The sequence below is a fragment of the Falco peregrinus genome, unplaced genomic scaffold (genome assembly GCF_023634155.1).
Source record: "Falco peregrinus isolate bFalPer1 unplaced genomic scaffold, bFalPer1.pri scaffold_42, whole genome shotgun sequence".
Classification (NCBI taxonomy): Eukaryota; Metazoa; Chordata; class Aves; order Falconiformes; family Falconidae; genus Falco; species Falco peregrinus.
In genome coordinates this window covers 410,826-428,565 of record NW_026599609.1, presented here as the reverse complement: position 1 = coordinate 428,565, position 17,740 = coordinate 410,826, and the positions used below count along the sequence as shown (strand labels likewise).

The following is a 17,740-nucleotide window of genomic DNA, read 5'->3' as shown; positions in this document are numbered from 1 at the left end:
GGAACTGGACACTCCAGGGACCTCAAGCTCGCCTTCATGGCCACGTGCCTCCTAGTGGCCTATGAGCTTCTCAGATGTAATGGGTGTCATAATGATAGCCCAGATCATCAGCCTGCTTGTGGCCTTGGTTACTCCTTGGTTAGCGGTTCCTGAATTGGAGAAGGCAGTGATAAAGAGATGCACAGCAATGGAAGAGATGGCCAAGGACCCTGCAGGTGCCATGAAGGCTTTGCAGGAAGAAGTGTGAGAAATAGCCCCTATAGCTGTGCAAAATGGAATGGCGTTAGATATGAAGGTGGCGTCTGAAGGCAGAGTCTGTGCTCTTCTTAATACCAGTTGTTGCATCTACGTAGATCAAAGTGGGAGAAATTCTACAGATATATGTGTAAAAAAAATTTGAACACATCCTATTATTTGTCGTGAGTTCCAGAACGTTTGCACCTTCTATGAAATTGAAGACATTTGGAATAGCCTGGCATCCTGGTTTCCTGATTTACAGCTATGGATTAAGAAGTTCATCTCCAGATGCCTTTCTCCTCTTTCTCTTTGATCGCTCCAATCCATTTTACCTATGTAGCTTGTGCTTTAAGGTTCAGAGAGGAAAATTTGGACTGTCTTTCAGTAGTGTCTCTAATATTCCCTATGGGCAACTCTTCAGTAGTGGCAATAGACTTCATGGGGATTTGCTTGAACTAACAATTATACAGCTGAGAAATGTATTTTTTATTTATTAATTTCTATCCCACTCCCCCCCCCCCCACACACACATGATAATTAATCCCTCTTTTATTCCTGCTTACACCCTGTTCTCTAAGGAAAGCAGGCAATAATTATAGCCAAGAATTTGCTATATTCAGCTGCAGAGTTGGTTGAAGATCTGATGTAAAGTGATGTAAGTCTCATGGGGCTGAAGACAAAAATATTGAGGCTGGAGAGCTGGGGAGCAAGGCTGTCCACGCAGTTATTAGCTCCAGGGACTGCTTTTCCTACTTGTCCGCACCTCCTCAGGAGACACTGTGCATCAATAGTAATTGGAAAAGCCTTCTATCATTTCCCCAAAGTGCTCATTACCTGCCTTTCTCTTTCACTGTACGGCTGAAACTTATCTCATTAAGCGTAGGAGCCAAACTTGAAGACCAGATGTCCCTGATGGAGGAGACAGGGCTCGTCAGGGCGTTCTCCCTCGTCATGAGCCCAGGGTGTCTGTGGTGCTGTGGACTTCAGGTGTTCAGAGGAGCCTGAAGAAACCTCTCAAGAACACCAAGTCCGGAGCAAAGCCCACAGTCCCTGGAAGCGTTAATGGGCCCCACTGAGGGCCATGCCCGAGAAAGCCTCCCCATGGCCTTGTTAGAGCCCATCCTTGGAGGCTGTGAGTGCAGGAAGGCAAAGGCGCTGTGCAGGCAGCTCTGCTGCTGAGCAAAGCCTTGGCTTGCTTGATGAAGCAGAAAGGCCAAGGCGTGACCTGCAGCCTGTGGGGAGGTGGGTGCTGTCCCTCACAGAGGGCTCAGGGCTCTTCCTGGGGACCATGGAAGGTGGGCATCCAATGCCCAGTGAAGGACAGCAATGGCACAGCAACTTCCAGCTTCCCCATGGGGCCGCAAGGAGGCAACGATGCCCCCGTGCCGTGAGGACATCATGTCTTGACATGACCCTCAGAGGCAGAGACAGCTGCCACAGCCAAGGGGACACAGACCTGGGTTCTACTGGTGCCTTCCAGCCTTGACAGTGCCCTCTGCCCTCTTCACCACAGGCTGTCCTACATGGTTGGAGCCCTGCCCCTGTTGCCCTGCAGGCTGTAGGCACCATCTCGCTGCCCTGCCTTGCTCTCACCCCAACATTGCCATACCTTCACTGAGGTACCTCCACTCTCACCGGCTGTTCCGTGAAACACAAAGCCATGGGCTGATCCAGGCTCCCTCTGGCTGAGCTCTTGCACCGCAGCAGGACCCCTAGAGTGAAAGTTCTTCCTCCCGATAGCCACTCTCCATTTGCAACATTACACTTTGTGAAATCTTTTCCCCTCTCCTCTTTTTTCCCACTATCCAGAAAAGCTTTACCACCTCAGGAACTGCCCTCCAAGTAGGGAACCTAACTCAATAGCTATTTTTGGTGGTCTTTCCCCTCAAAAAAGTGAAGTCACCTCCACATGGTCTTCTAAACCACATGGCTGCTGCTGGCCTTTCAGCTTCTCCCAGAGACGTGACCAAGCCACATGCCTGCTGCTGTCCTCTCATGTCCACAGGCAAAATGGACATGACAGCCTGTACCCCAGCCCTTTTCCTGGAGAGGTCCTATGCTGTAGCTTGGCAGAAGGACTTTCCCAGCCATGTTCCTGTTGCCGGCCTGTCACCTCCAGAGACAGAACTGACCTCACAGGCCCCTTCACAGCCAGGCATGTCCTCCTGCATGAGGAGTTCCTGAGAATCAGCTGTCCTCCTCATAACACACCCCTCTGTCACCCTCATTCTAACCCATGACCTGGCCACAGAAAAGCAGCCTTGTTTCGTTCAGATTTCTCAAATGCATTTCCCACAGGCCATTTCTATGGAGAAATATTCTTCACATGAACTTCCATAGTTCTGTTGACATACACATGATATATGATCTTTCATATATATGGCTTTTTTTTCCAGGTTGGACTGACCACTGGAGATCATCGAATCCAGCCCTCCAACTGAGGCAGGGTCAGCTAGAGCAACTTGCTCAGTAACTGGTCTAGCTAGGCTTGCAATATCATAGAGGCATAGGAACAGAGAATCATTTAGGTTGAAAAAGACCTTAAAGAGAATCAAATCCAACCGTTACCACAGGACGGCCAATCCCATCACTAAATCATGTCCCGAAGCACTGCATCTATGTACTTTTGAAACACCTCCAGGGCTGGTGATTCCACCAGCTCCCTGGGCAGCCTGTTCCAATGCCTGACCATCCTTGCAGTGAAGATGTTTTTCCTCATATCCAATCTAAAGCTCTCTTGGTGTAAATTGAGGCATATTCCTCTTGTTCTGTCACTTCTTACCTGGGAGAAGAGACCTACCCCACCTTTCAGGTCTACAACCCAACCTTTCAAGTCTACAACATCCTTTCAGGCAGAAAGATCCCCCCTGTGGTTCCTCTTCTCCACACTGTACAACCTAAGTCCCCTCAGGTGCTCTTCAACAGTGCAGGGCTCCAGACCCTTCACCACCTTTGTTGCCCTTCTCTGGACATACTAAACCACCTCAACATTACTGTTGAAGTGAGCGGCCCAAAATGGAAACACAGTGTTCAAGGTGTGGCTTCAGCAGTGCCGAGTACAGGGGGGTCCATCACTGCCCTGGTCCTGCTGGCCACACTGTTTCTGATAGCAGACACGATGATATGGGCCTTCTTGGCCACCCGGGCACACTGCTGGCTCTTGCTCAACCATCTGCCAACCTGCACCCTCAGGGTACTTCCCCACCAGGCTGCCTTCCAGCTACTCTGGCCCAAGCCTGTAGCGTTGTGGGGGGCTGTTGTGACCCACGTACAGAACTGGCACTTCTCCTGGTTAAACTTCATACAAGTGGACTCATCCAAATGATCCAACCAGTGCAGATCCCTCTGCAGAGGTTTACTGCCCTCATGGAGATCAACACTGCCACTCAATTTGGTGTTGTATGCAAACTCACTGAGGGTGCACTCAAGCCAGATCATTAATAAAGTTCTGAAGCAGGACTGGCCCCAACACTGAGCCCTGGGGAACACCACTCCTTATGGGCTGTTGTCACCTGAATTCACTCCATTTACTCCCCCTCTTGGGGCCTGGCTGTCCAGCCAGCTCAAAACCAGCGTGGAGAACACCCACCAAAGCCATGAGCAGCCAGTTTCTCCAGGAGAATGCAGTGGGAGATGCAGCCAAAAGGCTTTCCTAAGGTCCAGGTAGACAGCATCCACAGCCTTTCCCTCATCCACTAGGCAGGTCATTTTGTCCCAGCAGGAGATCAGATTCCTCAGGCAGGACCTGCCTTTCATACATCCATGCTGGCTGGTCCTGACCTCCTGGTTATCCCGAACCTCCCTCCTACCCTTCTTGTAGGTGGGCAGCACTTGACTAACATTCAGCCTTCTTGGACCTCCCCAGTTAGCCAGCACTGTTGAAAGTCACCCCTGTGGTGAGGCAATAGAGAAACAGACCAATGATTTTCAAAGTGTCCCTGCATCACGGGATGTCCATTGTCAAGGACACAATCAAAAGCACAGAGGGGCTGAGCTGGGCTCTGTGAGCGCTGGCAGGGAAGAGCCCTGGGGCCAGAGAAAGAGCTGCTGGCAGGGACAGCTGCAGGCAGCAGAGCCCTGGGCAGGGAGGGGGGGAGATGCTGAGGGGGACCCTGATGCAGGGCAGATGGGGGCACCTCCTGGCCATGGTCTGCCGTGCAGGTGCCTTCCCTGAGCAACACACCTCTGCTCTCCTCTCCCACCCAGCACAGCCTTTAGACCGTGGGTTTCATGTGTTTCAACAGCTCCTGGTCCAGCAGAGCAGCAGGAGGGATGAAGTGCATCTCTCCTGCTGCCACGGTGCCATTTCTCGCTGAGCACAGCCTGAGGGTGACTGCCCTGCACTGCTGCTGTGTGGGAGGTGGTGTGCCGGGCTGGGGAAGGGGAAGGAGTTCCCGAGTGTCCCTTTGTCTCTCTCCTGGCCTTGCTCAGATGCTATTGGCATTGCAGACAGGCTCTCTGGCAATAGGGGTTTCAGCTGCCGGCTCAGGCGCAGACCTTGTGGGTCCTCCTGTGCAGACATGTCCTCGGCAAGGAGGTGTCCCAGCTTTCCCCTAACCGATGATGCTGTGGGCAATGCAGTCTGTGAGGCCAGGGAAGGAGCTGACTCTCCTGCAAGAACTTGCCATGGTCAAGACACTTGACCACCTACTTCGGGTGTCCACCCAAGATGTATGTGCCTGCCAGGGCACACAGTGAGCCCTGGGTGTCCTTGGATAGCAGTGTGGTGCTGAGCCTTCGGTAAGGGATGAGGCATTCTGTTCTCTGCAGTGGATCCCTCTGCTCTCAGCAGTGCCTGGCTGCTTGTCAGGGTAACATGGCAGTGTGATCACTCTCCATCTAAGAAAGGAGCAATTTCCGGGCAGCTGGGAAGGAGAGGGATGGAGAGAGCAGAGTCCCTGCCTCTGCCCTACGGCACAGACAGTCCCCTTGCCTCTCAGCACTCACCCTGCTCTCCCTGAGCACAGCACAAACCCCTCCTGACCTGACTCTGGCCATGGCCGTTGCTCAGCACGGGCAGAGCCGATGCTGACAGGCCCTTCTGCGCTGGGAGCAGTTTGGGCTGAGCCAGTGCAAGGCCAGGACTGGCCCCTGCCCCCACGGTTCCCATGAAGCCCCTGCTGCAGAGCAGGGCTCACTGCTGGGCAGCCAGCGGGCACAGCCCCTGCTCCTCACAGCACACTCGGCCAGCACTCAGCACAGCTCCAGCCACGGCTCGGAAGGGAGCTCTCCTAGGAACGGCAGAGGGGGGGCATGGGGCACGGGGGGTGCATCTAGGAGAAACGGCTTTCACTTGCCTTAACAGAAGAATTGCCTGACTTGTCACTACTTTTCCTCCTTGAGCAGGTTCCCATGCCCAGAGGCAGCAGATGTCCAACAGCAGCTCCATCTCCCAGTTCCTCCTCCTGGCATTTGCAGACACGCGGGAGCTGCAGCTCTTGCACTTCTGGCTCTCCCTGGGCATCTACCTGGCTGCCCTCATGGCCAATGGCCTCATCATCACTGCCATAGTGTGCGACCACCACCTGCACACCCCCATGTACTTCTTCCTACTCAACCTCTCTCTCATCGACCTGGGCTCCATCTCCACCACTCTCCCCAAAGCCATGGCCAACTCCCTCTGGGACACCAGGGACATCTCCTACTCAGGATGTGCTGCACAGCTCTTCCTGATTGTCTTTTTCCTTTCAGCGGAGTGTTCTCTCCTCACCGTCATGGCCTATGACCGCTACGTGGCCATCTGCCAGCCCCTGCACTACGGGACCCTGCTGGGCAGCAGAGCTTGTGTCCACATGGCAGCAGCTGCCTGGGCCAGTGGGTTTCTCTATGCTGCGCTGCACACGGCCAATACACTGTCACTGCCGCTCTGCCAAGGCAATGCCCTGGGACAGGTCTTCTGTGAAATCCCACAGATCCTCAAGCTCTCCTGCTCACACACCTACCTCAGGGAAGTGGGGCTTATTGTGTCTGGTGCCTCTTTATTCTTTGGCTGTTTTGTTTTTATTGTTCTGTCCTATGTGCAGATCTTCAGGGCTGTGCTGAGGATCCCCTCTGAGCAGGGACGGCACAAAGCCTTTTCCACGTGCCTCCCTCACCTGGCCGTGATCTCCCTTTCTCAGCACTGGCATGTTTGCCCACCTGAAACCCCCCTCCATCTCCTCCCCATCCCTGGACCTGGTGGTGGCAGTTCTCTACTCGGTGGTGCCTCCAGCAGTGAACCCCCTCATCTACAGCATGAGGAACCAGGAGCTGAAGGACGCACTGAAGAAGCTGATGCAGTCAGGTGTCTCTCAGCAGAACTGACTGCCTGAATCTCTTCACAAGTTGTCTCCTGGTCATCTCTGGAACATCCTGTGCATTTAGCACTTTTAATGTCACGATTGTGTTTCTCCTAGAGTGTTTGCATGCACTCCACTTCCTCAAAGGAATGAACCCAGCCTGCCTGACCCAGAGGCTTTTGTACGTTTGCATCCAGGATGGTGCAGCTGGACTCCTGTGTCACATCTCTGTAATTTAAGGGGCTTGTGTAGTGAAGATATCTATCAAGTTCCCCAGAGAGTAAAGCACCAGTGTAGAGCTCAGCTGTGTGAGTGTGCAAAGTTGGGGCAAATAACAGGGTGGGGGCACACGGCAGGGTGTCCTGGTGCAAATCCTTGGGTCATGGTGAAGGAAGCAAGGCAGTGATCGGGTGGGACACAGGGCTCTGCTCAGTGCCATGTTCCCTGGATACCCAGGGGAAGCTGCCCCAGGTGCCCCAAGATGTCCTAAGCATCAGTCGTTTCCTTTGCTTGTTGTACACCCCAGTCGCTACGAGGAACATTTGCTGCATGGTCAGCTCTGTCATCCTTAGTGGCTCAGTGATACCCAACTCCATTGCAACTCTAAATGTAAATGGAGCCACTTTCCTACTGTCACTGGTTACACACAAGTCCCATAGCTCTTGCCACAGTTGGCCACTCAGCCAAGGCTGTGGTCAGACATCTCCAAATAGATCATGTCCTCACGGCTTTGCTTTGAGAAATAGTGAAGTAAACCACTGACGGAGATCCCACCAACTGGCCTGGGTCCAGTCTTTCACTCTCGATGTTATCTCAAATAAACCCCAGTTTCTCAGCCTCTCCTTGTCCATAACATGCTCCAGGTCCCAACCATCCTTCTGGCTTCTGCAGGACTTGCTCCAGTCTGGCAGGGTCTTTCTTGTGCGGGGGAGCCCCACTGTGGGCTCAGCAGTCCTGATGTGGTCCTGTGGAGGGTTAACCATGGCCAGCACCCAGCCAGCCACCCAGCTCTTCATCTGCTCCCCTGACTCAACAGGACAAAGGGAGAAAATAAACCAGTGATGCTCCTGGGTCAAGGTACAGGCAGAGAGACTACTTACCGATCCCTGTCATAGCCAAAGATGTGTTGTCTTGCCAAAGATCAATTTCATTCATTGCCAATTAAAACAAGATGTTGATTGTGAGAAACAATGACCAAAACATTGAAGACCATTCCCCAGTTTCTCCCAGGGCCAAATTACTCCATTGATCCCAATTCACCTACACAAGCACACCCTGAGAGGTGTAGGGGGGATGTTGAAGAGGGTTGATGGCACAGGAAACCGCTGCTGCTCCTTCCTCGTCACACTTCTGCCCTGCTCCAGCGTGGGTCCTCTCCATAGACCCTGCTATCTTTGCGGTCAAGGGTATGCATTGTTCATTTCATTCTGTCTTGCTTGTGTCCTTGAAACTCAGAGAATGACAGAGAACGTTGACATTGGAAGGGACCTCTGGAGATTACCCAGGGAAACCCGCTAGGAGAGGCACGGCCAGCTGCAGGAGTGGTCTGGAAACTAGGACCATGCGCGGCAATCAGTTAGCTGAGGGGGATGTGCTCGAGCTTGTCTAGACAACAATTAACATGATGAGGCATGTTTGCAGAGCACAGGGGAGTGGGAGACGGATGGCGCCAAGCTTGGTGCCAAGGAAAGGTAACACCTTGCGGTTAATTGATGGTAGTTAACCACCAATCAGGGATTGCCTAGTATGCAAGGCTTAGCTTCAAGAACCAATTAGTTTAAAACGCGCAGCTTCTGAAAGTGTATAAAAACGCGTGCTTCTGTACAATAAATTGACATTTGCTTGCATCAAGCTGCGTCCCGTCTCTTCATTCGCCGCAAATTGGTGACCCCGACGTGATGCGTTTAAGGATCTAACGTGAAGGGCTCTCGAATCGCCTATCTGAGCGACATGCAGCGAATCCCACAGACCTCTGAATGATCTGCTGAAAGGAAGCAGGAGCCGGCCTGAAATCCCTCCGGAGTTGAGAGGTGAGCTGTGGGAAATCCGTAACGGGGAATCAGGCTTCGTCCCCAGAAAGAGACGTATATGGACTCATAAAGGGTCTTCTAGTCAGATCCGGGAGCCCGTGCCTCAGTCTCCTCAAATGGTGACCCCTATGGCGGTGTTCCCAAGCCTTGGAAGAATAAGGACGGAACTGGTCTGTACAAAAAGACAGCTCGTGGAAGAGGGCTGCGTTCCGGAGGAAAAGGCTTGGCTGAACGATCGTCTTGCTGGCTGGACCAGGCGGACAACCTAAACCCCGAGGATAACACCTGTATTCATCGAGACAGGTGAGCAGCCAAGAAACTTTAGAGACTTTGAAAGAATGAAAGTGTGTACATACAGCAGCCAATTGTATGATGCTGCCGCGGAGGGGAACTCCGTGTCGGGAATGCATTTAACATCTTGGTGGCAAATTCTGACTACTCTTTGCCAAGTGTGGACTAATTCTACTAGCGGTGCTAAACCAGAGGAAGCTGTAAATTCCACCGACAGCGCGACTCTTCTCAAGACACCGTCAGCGATGGCGATTCTGTCCACACCTCCTCTGCCCCCAAAGCTTCTGTCACTGACTGCAGCGACCCTCACAACACAGGACCAAGCACGGGAACAGGACAACTCGGAGAATGATTCCATTGACACTGATAAACCTTTTGATCCAGGTCCTATAGATCTGGAAAAGAGCTAGACCTTTCCCCCATCCCCTTGTCTCTCCTGATGCATTGATTGTATTTTTGGGGAGGGTGAAAGGGAGTGTGAGGGATTGGTGGCAGGAATGCAAGTGGGAATCAGTTCAGTGATGTTCAGTATTTTGTCAGACAAATCAACCTGCAGAGTGGCAGCCTGTGCAATACGAGGCTGTTAAAGGGTTAAGCAAAGCAGTGGGGGAAGGGAGGATTTATAATGCATTTGCTATGTCCCTTCTTGAAGTGATGGCAGAGCCTTATACACTCACACTGCATGATTGGAAGTTACTGCTTTGTATGGTACTAACTGATACAGTATATGATGTGGTTATTTGATTTTTGTGAGCTACCTGTAGTGGCCTTGACTGAAAACCTTAATCGGGGAATTGCTGTTAACTATGAGCAGATAGCTGGAGCAATTAACTGTGCCGATTCTGTGACTCAGGCAAGGTATGCCAGGGACAACTGTTTGCAAATGAATGAGATGGCTATTAAAGCAGTCAGGGTGCGGGAGTCTTGCCACAGTCTTGCAGGGTCCTAGAGAGTCACTAACTTTAATACTAACTTGATTGATTGGCTTCAGAATATTTTGCAACAAGTCGAACTTCAGGAAGCTCAAGGGTTGCTTTTAAAACAACTAGCTGTGATAATGTCAATGAAAATTGTAAACGGGCAACTTTCACAATCGCAACCCCAACATGTGTCAAATGATTGTAACGCAGAACTCACAGCAGACTGTAATTCTCAGGCTGAGTTCTGGAATGCGGCATAACACATTTTTGCTTCTCTAATCTCTTCTGTAAGAATAGTACACGCTCTTAACTTGCTTAGTAAATTAGGCTGCTAGCTTGCTAAACAAAGTAATACTAAAAATACTAATTTTTTTTTTCTGGCGTATTAACAGATGTTGATTCTGTCCATCATATGTTGCTACAGAACCGAGTTGCTATTGATTTTTATTATTAGCACAGGGACACAAGTGTGAAGACTTTGGTAGGATGTGTTACGTGAATCTGAGTGACCACTGTGAATTAATTTACAAAAGTATACAAAACTCAAAAGCCTTAAAACAAGGATCTGCAGCAGAGCCAGGGGCGGGATGCCGTTGGTCTCTTCTCACGGCTGGGAAACTTTGGGCCATGGATCAAAAGTATTACAGGATTTATTATAATTATCTTTAACCACCTTATTGATGTTTGCCTTACGTCTCCCATACCTTTTTTTCCTGTATTCAGTGTTTAGTTGATTCTAACATAAATCAGGTCATGGTCACCCAGCTACACACAACCTTTGCCTTGTCGCAATTAACAAGCAAAAAAAAGGAGGATAGAGAATGTCTGAAGAGAGATGTAGGAGAGGAAAATGAGAATATTTGACCTAACAAGAGATGAGAGAACAGCTGGGTATTGTGAAGGAGAATAGGAAAGATAAACATGGTTATTTAGTGTTTAATAGGTGTCTGCATACTTGTAGTGATATAGAGCTAAGTAACTACATGAACAATTTCTGCCCTGAGCCTGGTGGAGCATACAGCTGTGGTTTGTGTCCGGGCTCAGAGATGTAAATAGGGGCTTCTCTGTTATGGTAAAAGTGTTTCTCTTTGCATAAAAAAAGAGAGGGAATGAGGGGAATGACCCCAGAGGTATGTTCAGAGAAGGCATGCGATGTTTCGAACTTTTTGACTGAACCAGTTCTTGTATGGTGTGCCCGTCCATCTATGTATAATGTTAATCCAAAAGAAGCTGATATTGTTTACACTTTGAATGTCGATAATTGTCTTTCTGTAGATGCTAATGCAGTAGGAGGCTATGATGGGAACGTGTCGCAGCGGTTCTTCTCTTATCCAGAGTAACAGCAGGGAAAGCATTAAAGAGTTAAATCACCTTGTTTGGTAGTCAGTTAAGAATGTGAGTCAAAATTGCCGCTGCTTTTTGTTGTTTGTTCAGGGACATGGCTGTGAGGATTTTGATGGTATGCGCTGTGTGGATTTTAGGCGCCCCATTGCAGCAACATGTTAACAAAATCTGAGAAAATTTCAGCCTTTTTTGGCATCCATTCACTCAATTGGCAGTATTGTTTGTTTGCTATTGCCTTGGTTGCTGTCATGTTTGCAAGGGCCCTGCAGAACATGGCAAACCTGGTACTAGCTGTTCAAAAACAAAAAGGGGAAAGTGTAAAACTGTATGGAACAAAGACAGTGGGTTATTTTGACATTGATAATATGTCTTAGTTGGTTTTTTATTTGTTCTATTACTTGTGCCATGTTTTTGCTCCGTTTCAGGGGTTCTTTTGTGCAACAGGAAGGGGGAGATGCAGGAGCGGTCTGGAAACTAGGACCATGCGCGGCAATCAGTTAGCTGAGGGGAATGTGCTCGAGCTTATCTAGACAACAATTAACATGATGAGGCATGTTTACAGAGCACAGGGGAGTGGGAGACGGATGGCACCAAGCTTGGCGCCAAGGAAAGGTAACACCTTGCGGTTAATTGATGGTAGTTAACCACCAATCAGGGATTGCCTAGTATGCAAGGCTTAGCTTCAAGAACCAATTAGTTTAAAACGTGCAGCCAGCTCAAGCCGGTTGTACAAGGCCTTGGCTCGGTAGGTTTGGAATATGTCAAGGGGTGGACTTTCCATAACCACTCTTGGCAACTACCTGCAGTGGTTGAACATCCTCAGTTCAAAAAGTGTAACCTTGGCTCGCATGGAATGCTGCATACATTAATAAGACTCTCAGAGCCTTTTCTTCTCCAGACTGAACAGTTGTAGATCTCTCACCCTGTCTTCCTGGGAGACATGTTCCAGTCCCTTCAAGAAGCTTGGTGGCCTTTTGCAGGACTTTAGTAGGTCAACAACTCCCTTGCTCTGGGAAGCCCAGCCCTGGACACGGCACTCCAGATGTGGCCTCAGCAGTGCTGAGAGGAGGGGAAGGGTCACCTCCCCCCATCAGCCAGCGATGCTTTTCCTAATGCAGCCCAGGGGGCCATTGGCCTTTGCCATGAGGGTGCATCGATGGCTCCTGCTCAGCTGCTTGTCCTCCGGCACCCAAAGGTCCTTCTCTGCAGAGCTGCTCTCTGGCCGGCCTGCCACCAGCAGGATAGCCCCAGGAGGGCTGGATCACGGGCTGGCCTCCTCCAGGGGCTCTCTCTGCACCAGCAGCAGCATCTTGCCCATCTTGGAGACGAGCTTCAGCTCTGGCACAGGCCGCAGGGTGCTACAGAGTCACCTGGGAGAGCAAAGCCCTCTCCTGCCAGGGCTGCGCAGCCCAGGCCTGTTGCCCTCTGGCCTCGGGGACTGCAGCCCTTGCTCTCGTGGTGGGAACGTCCTTCATCCTTCTGCTGCCCCCTGCCACCCGCTCCAGCATCCTCTGCTGGGCAGCAAACCCCTCCCACACAAGGGCTCCCATCCCTGGGTACCGGTGTCCGTGTGACAAGCCTGCCCTTGGCCCTGGTGCCACCCCTGAGGTGCTGCAGCCCACATGGGCCCCAGAGCCCACTGCCTGGGGCGCGGGCAGCAGGAGCCCCCTGTGCCACCACAGAGCTGTGACATCAGTGCCGTAAGCGCTGAGGAGGGGCAGGGCAGCTCCCACGCCTTTGGTAGGGGATGGAGACACAAGGTCTGTGGGGGAGACCTACGGGAAAGATGAGGGGAGGGGGACGCTCTGTGCGATTTCAGGGCAGCTCAGATACATGGAGCTCTTGTATTGGACAGGCAATGAGGTTGGGTGAGAGCTTGAGTGTGGATCAAAGGGGAGAGCAGCCAGGGTGGCACTGAGGGAGGAATTAGTTGTGGTTTGACACTGGCCAGCACGCAAATGCCCAGCATCTGTTGCTCACTGACCCCTTACATGCCCAGCGTGATGGGGGAGAGGATCAGAAGAAAACTCACAGGTCAGGAAAATAACAGTTCAACAGGAGAAGCAAAAGCTTTGTGTGCAAGGAGAGCAACATGAGCAATTCGCTCACTCCTTGCCATGGGCAGCAGGGGTTCAGCCATCTCCAGAAAAGCTGCTCTTCAGCAATCTGTCAGTGACACGGGAAGACAAATGCCATGACCACAAATGTCCTCTTTTCATCCTCCTTTCCCCGAGCTGTTATTGATGAGCACAACGTCCTGGGATATGCAATATCCCTGTGGTCACTGGGGGTCAGCTGCCCAAGCTCCTTGCATCCCCCCAGTCTCCTTGTAGCGCAGGCAGAGTGTGAGAAAGAGAAGCCTTGGTGATTACTCTGCAGCGGTGGCCAAAACACTGGTGTGTGGTCAGCGCTGCCTTAGGAAGAGATGCAAAGCACAGCACCAGAAGGGCTGCTGTGAAGAAAATGCACTCCATGCCAGCCCGAGCCAGGACAGAGCGACAGGTCATACAGTCAGGGTGAGGCATGAACAACGTCTTCTTGAAATGACCTGAGGAAACCTGTGGATCACAGAGCCTGTCTCTTCTGGGGGAATCAGTCTCCTTGGTGATCACTGCACAGGTAAGCAAGGATGCCAGGAGCCCAGGTCTTTGTGGGAGAGTTCCCCAGACCAACCAGGCCACCCACTCTGATGCTCATCTGCACCTGGGACTCCCCAAAGAGGACAATCTGCTCAGGGATTTGAAGACCAGGGCCACCTTGCTTCTAGTAGTGTGCAGTTGTGGTGTCCCTGATGCCCAGGCACATGGGGAAGGAGAGCAGCAGAGCACAGCCCAGGACAGGAGGGAAGGAGAACCTGGCCTGCTGAGGGCACTGGCAGGTGGGATCCCATGGGGGCAGGGCCCTGAGAGCATCCCTAGGCCTTCCTGGCCCTGACCAGCCTCACCTGGGGCCTCCACCCAAAGCTTTGTCCATGGCTTCGGGAGGCCATTGAAGCCAGGCAGGAGATTCAGCCCCAGCACAACCTGTGCTGTAGGTGTGCGGGTCTCCAGGCACAACCACAGGAACAGCCTGGCCTGTCTATTGACCTTGTTGGTTCTGAATTTCAGGCTCACTTCCCAGCTTCATTCTGAATGGGGTGGCCAATGAAATGACTCCATGGCCCTCCAAGTCCTGGGGACATTCTGCTGCCTCCCTTCCTTCCTGAACTCCCTCCCACATACACACCTTCCTTGCTGTAACGGCTTGTCACTGGCCAAATGCCCAGCAGCCACCCAGCCGCTCCCTCCCTCCTTCCCTCCCCAGTCAGGGCCCAAAAATGAACACAGTCATGGACAGGGGGTCTAACGAGGGATGAGCACGGAGACACAATCACTTCCCGCACTCCCTTGTCAAGGCACCTCTTCATACGCTCCAGGGCACGGCTGGCTGCCTCTGCTACCAGGTCACGGGCTGGGATTGTGTTTTGCCTTCTGTCCCCCAGCACCACCAGGGCCTTTTCTGCACAGACACTGCCCAGCCAGGCAGGTCCCAGGCCCTGCAGCTGCAGGGTGTTAGTCCACCCGAGGGAGGTGCAGGCTCTGCCCTTGGTCCTTCCTGCATCTGTGCAGCTCCTGACAGGGCGGCCACCCCACCTGCCAGGGTTCCCCTCCATGGCATCCCTAGGGCACAGGGATGGTCCTCTCAGTTTGGTGCCACCGACAGACACTGTGAGAGTTGCCTCCACTGGATTATCTTTACAGCTCTTAAACTGTAAGCAGGAGAGTCCCCTGTGCTGCCCACACTGCCCCAGTATGTCCCAGTGGCCTCCAGGTGGGGTGTGAGCCCTTCCCCACTGCTCTCTCAGCCTGACCATCCAGCTGGTGTTTTACTCATCTCTTTCTGTTTGCACCCAGAGTGTCATGGCATCGCTTGGGCAGAAGAACACTGATGAAGACCATGACAAGAGTTTTGTAAAGCTGAGGGAAATGACATCCACTGTGGAGCTCCTCACGCACAACTGCAGGCTGTCAGGTTTGCGAGGTAGTTGGCAAATCTCATAAGCAGTCATAAGCCATCACAGTGAGAAGAAAATACTCTGCTGAAATGAAAAAGAGAATCAGTAAGTGCTGGGCAGCAAATCCTCAGTAAGAGATGGCTCTGGTCGTACAGGAATCTGAGCATGGCTTTGGGGAGAATGGTGGGGATGGAGCCCAGGTCGAGGAGGTAGAGGTTATGAGGATGAAAGACATGGGGGTGTGGAGGAGGTGATTGCACAGTACAGTGGTGACGATGAGGCTGTTGGCCATGCGGGCAGCCAGGGAGATGCCCAGGAGAGCCAGAAGTGCAAGACCTGCAGCTCCCGCGTGTCTGCCAATGCCAGGAGGAGGAACTGGGTTAAGGAGTTGCCACTTGGCATCTGGTGCTTCCTGGCATAGAGATTGTCTGAGAGGGAAAAGGGTTAGGCAAGACTTTGCTGAGCAAAACCTAACATATTTCTCAGAGGAACTCCACTGAAAAGGCCTCTCTGCTTTCCCGAAGACCTTTACTAGATCTCTCATGAGTTGGTTTTTGCTGAGGGTGCTCCAGGGAGTAGGATACTCTGCTGTGGGCTCTGCAGGAGTCAGTCCTTCCCTACAGCAGTAGCAAAATAGGAACGTGGCGTGATCTAGGATTAAATACACTCAGGGCATCAAAGGGCTTCACAGCATTGCCACCCCGTGTTCACCCAACTATGGAGCGGAGTTGAGGGGATTTTTCTCTGTGTATTTTGTTCCGGTTGCCCCACCACAGCTGAGGAGTGGTTTTGGCACTGCCATTCCTGCTGCACTGCAGGTGCCATCAGGTGGGCCCTGAGAGGCAAAGAGACAGTCCCTTTGTGCGGACTGAGGACAGCCAGTCTGTCCACCCGCCCTGGTTTCAGCTGCCCTGTGCTGGCAGCTCCTTGACCTGCAGGACTATCACCCCCAGTGCTTCCCAGAGAAGGAACTGGACGCTGCTGAGAGCAGAGGCAGCCAGTTTCCAAGTACCGATCTGCAAACTCCTCATGCTGCCTCATCATACCTGAGAAGGATCTCCGCTCTGCCCCTGCAGCCAGGGACACAGAGGGCACATTGCAGCTGCCTGTGCACAGCTACCCAGCAGCATTCCTGGGGTGTCTTCTCCATGGGGCTCCCTGATCACACAGCGATGCCACCGGAGAGTTGTGCCCTTCCGGAGCGCAGCCTGCAGCCACCCAGCTCCTGAAGGTGGGGTGTCCTGAAGTGAGAGGTGTCTCTTTTGGACTTCTGGGAGCTTAGGTATCAGGAGGCGATTGGGAGACCTTACTGCCATAGGCTAACCTGTATGGCAAGACCCCTCAGGCTGGTCTCTCAAGTGCTTCTGAGTCCCACGCCGCATCCAAGTTGAGTGATAAGAGCACGAGGAGCAGAGACAGAAGGGGGGAAGATGGACAAACGCTGCAGCGCTGCTACCAGTGGAGGCAGGATGGGGCAGCTGGGAGGGTATTTGGTGATTTCTCCCCTTCTGGGGTGAGGCCACGGAGAAGGCGACCGAGCCCCTGGCTCTAAGTGCAGAGGCTATGCTGATGGTAAAGAAGAGCAGGGGCTTTCTCCAGGGAAGGTGCCTGCCCTGCAGGGGATGGCAGGGAGATGCCTGAATCCCCCCTCCCACAGTGTTTCTGGGAGCAGCTCCCTCTTGCTGCCTGCCCAGGTCTCTGCTGCCTGGAGCTGTCCCTGCCTGGAGCTGCTTCTCTGGCCCCATGCCTCCGAGCTACTCAGGGCTCACATAGCCATCCCACCCGCTCTGTGCTCAGCTCTGCCCTTCTGCACCCTCCTGGCAGCACGGCACTGCCCAGGGCCATCCTGGTGTGTGCAGGGCCAAAGGAGCAGCTCAGAAAAGTGCTAACGAGAGCTGGGTTCTCAGTGCCTGCTCCAAACCAGCAACATGAATTCTAGTCTCCCACCACCCACTCAGCCCAGCCGGCCTTGGGCACCCCTTGTTCCACACACAGCAACTTCACACCCCTGCAGCTGTGCCTGGGAGCAGAGAGCCGCCATGCCTTCTCCCCTGATGGTGTGGCAAGGAAGCCCTCCTCTGGAGCATCTCCTTCTCCTCTGCATTACAGAAACTCTGAGAGTCTTCCTGACACATCCCGTCAACTGTCAGATGTACCCGATTGAAGAGGTCCATCCAGGAATTGCAGAGGATGTGGAAGGAGGGCCATGGATCCTGCAAAGGGTATAGGGATGCTGCCCAGTTACGTAGGGATGTGTCAGGAGGGACAAAGTGTGGCTGGATCTGAACATGGCACGGGACTCAAAGAAGAAGGAGAAGAAGGACTGGTCTAGGCATGTCACTTAGAGAATGAAGGACAAATTAAATGTGCACCCCCAACAAACACAACTGGCAAACCAGTAACAACAGACATGGGGAACCTGAACATGAGTAAGTCTGTGGGACCTGACTAGATGAATGCCTGAGTCCTGAGGGAGCTGGCTGATGGAGTCGCCAAGCCACCCTCCATGCTATTGGAAATGTCAAGTCACTCAGGTGAAGTTCTTGGTGACTGGAAAAAGAGAGACATTGCACGCATCCTCCAAAAGGGTAGAAAGAGGAACCCTGGGAACTGGCCACCTGTCAGCATCAGCTCCGTGCCTGGGAA

At 52.5% G+C, this 17,740-nt stretch overlaps 1 pseudogene; it reads left to right on the top strand.

Annotated features, from left to right (window-relative positions):
* Positions 1-5,606: 5,606 nt before the first annotated feature.
* LOC129783456 (olfactory receptor 14C36-like) lies at positions 5,607-6,540 on the top strand (annotated as a pseudogene).
* The last annotated feature ends 11,200 nt before the right edge of the window (positions 6,541-17,740 follow it).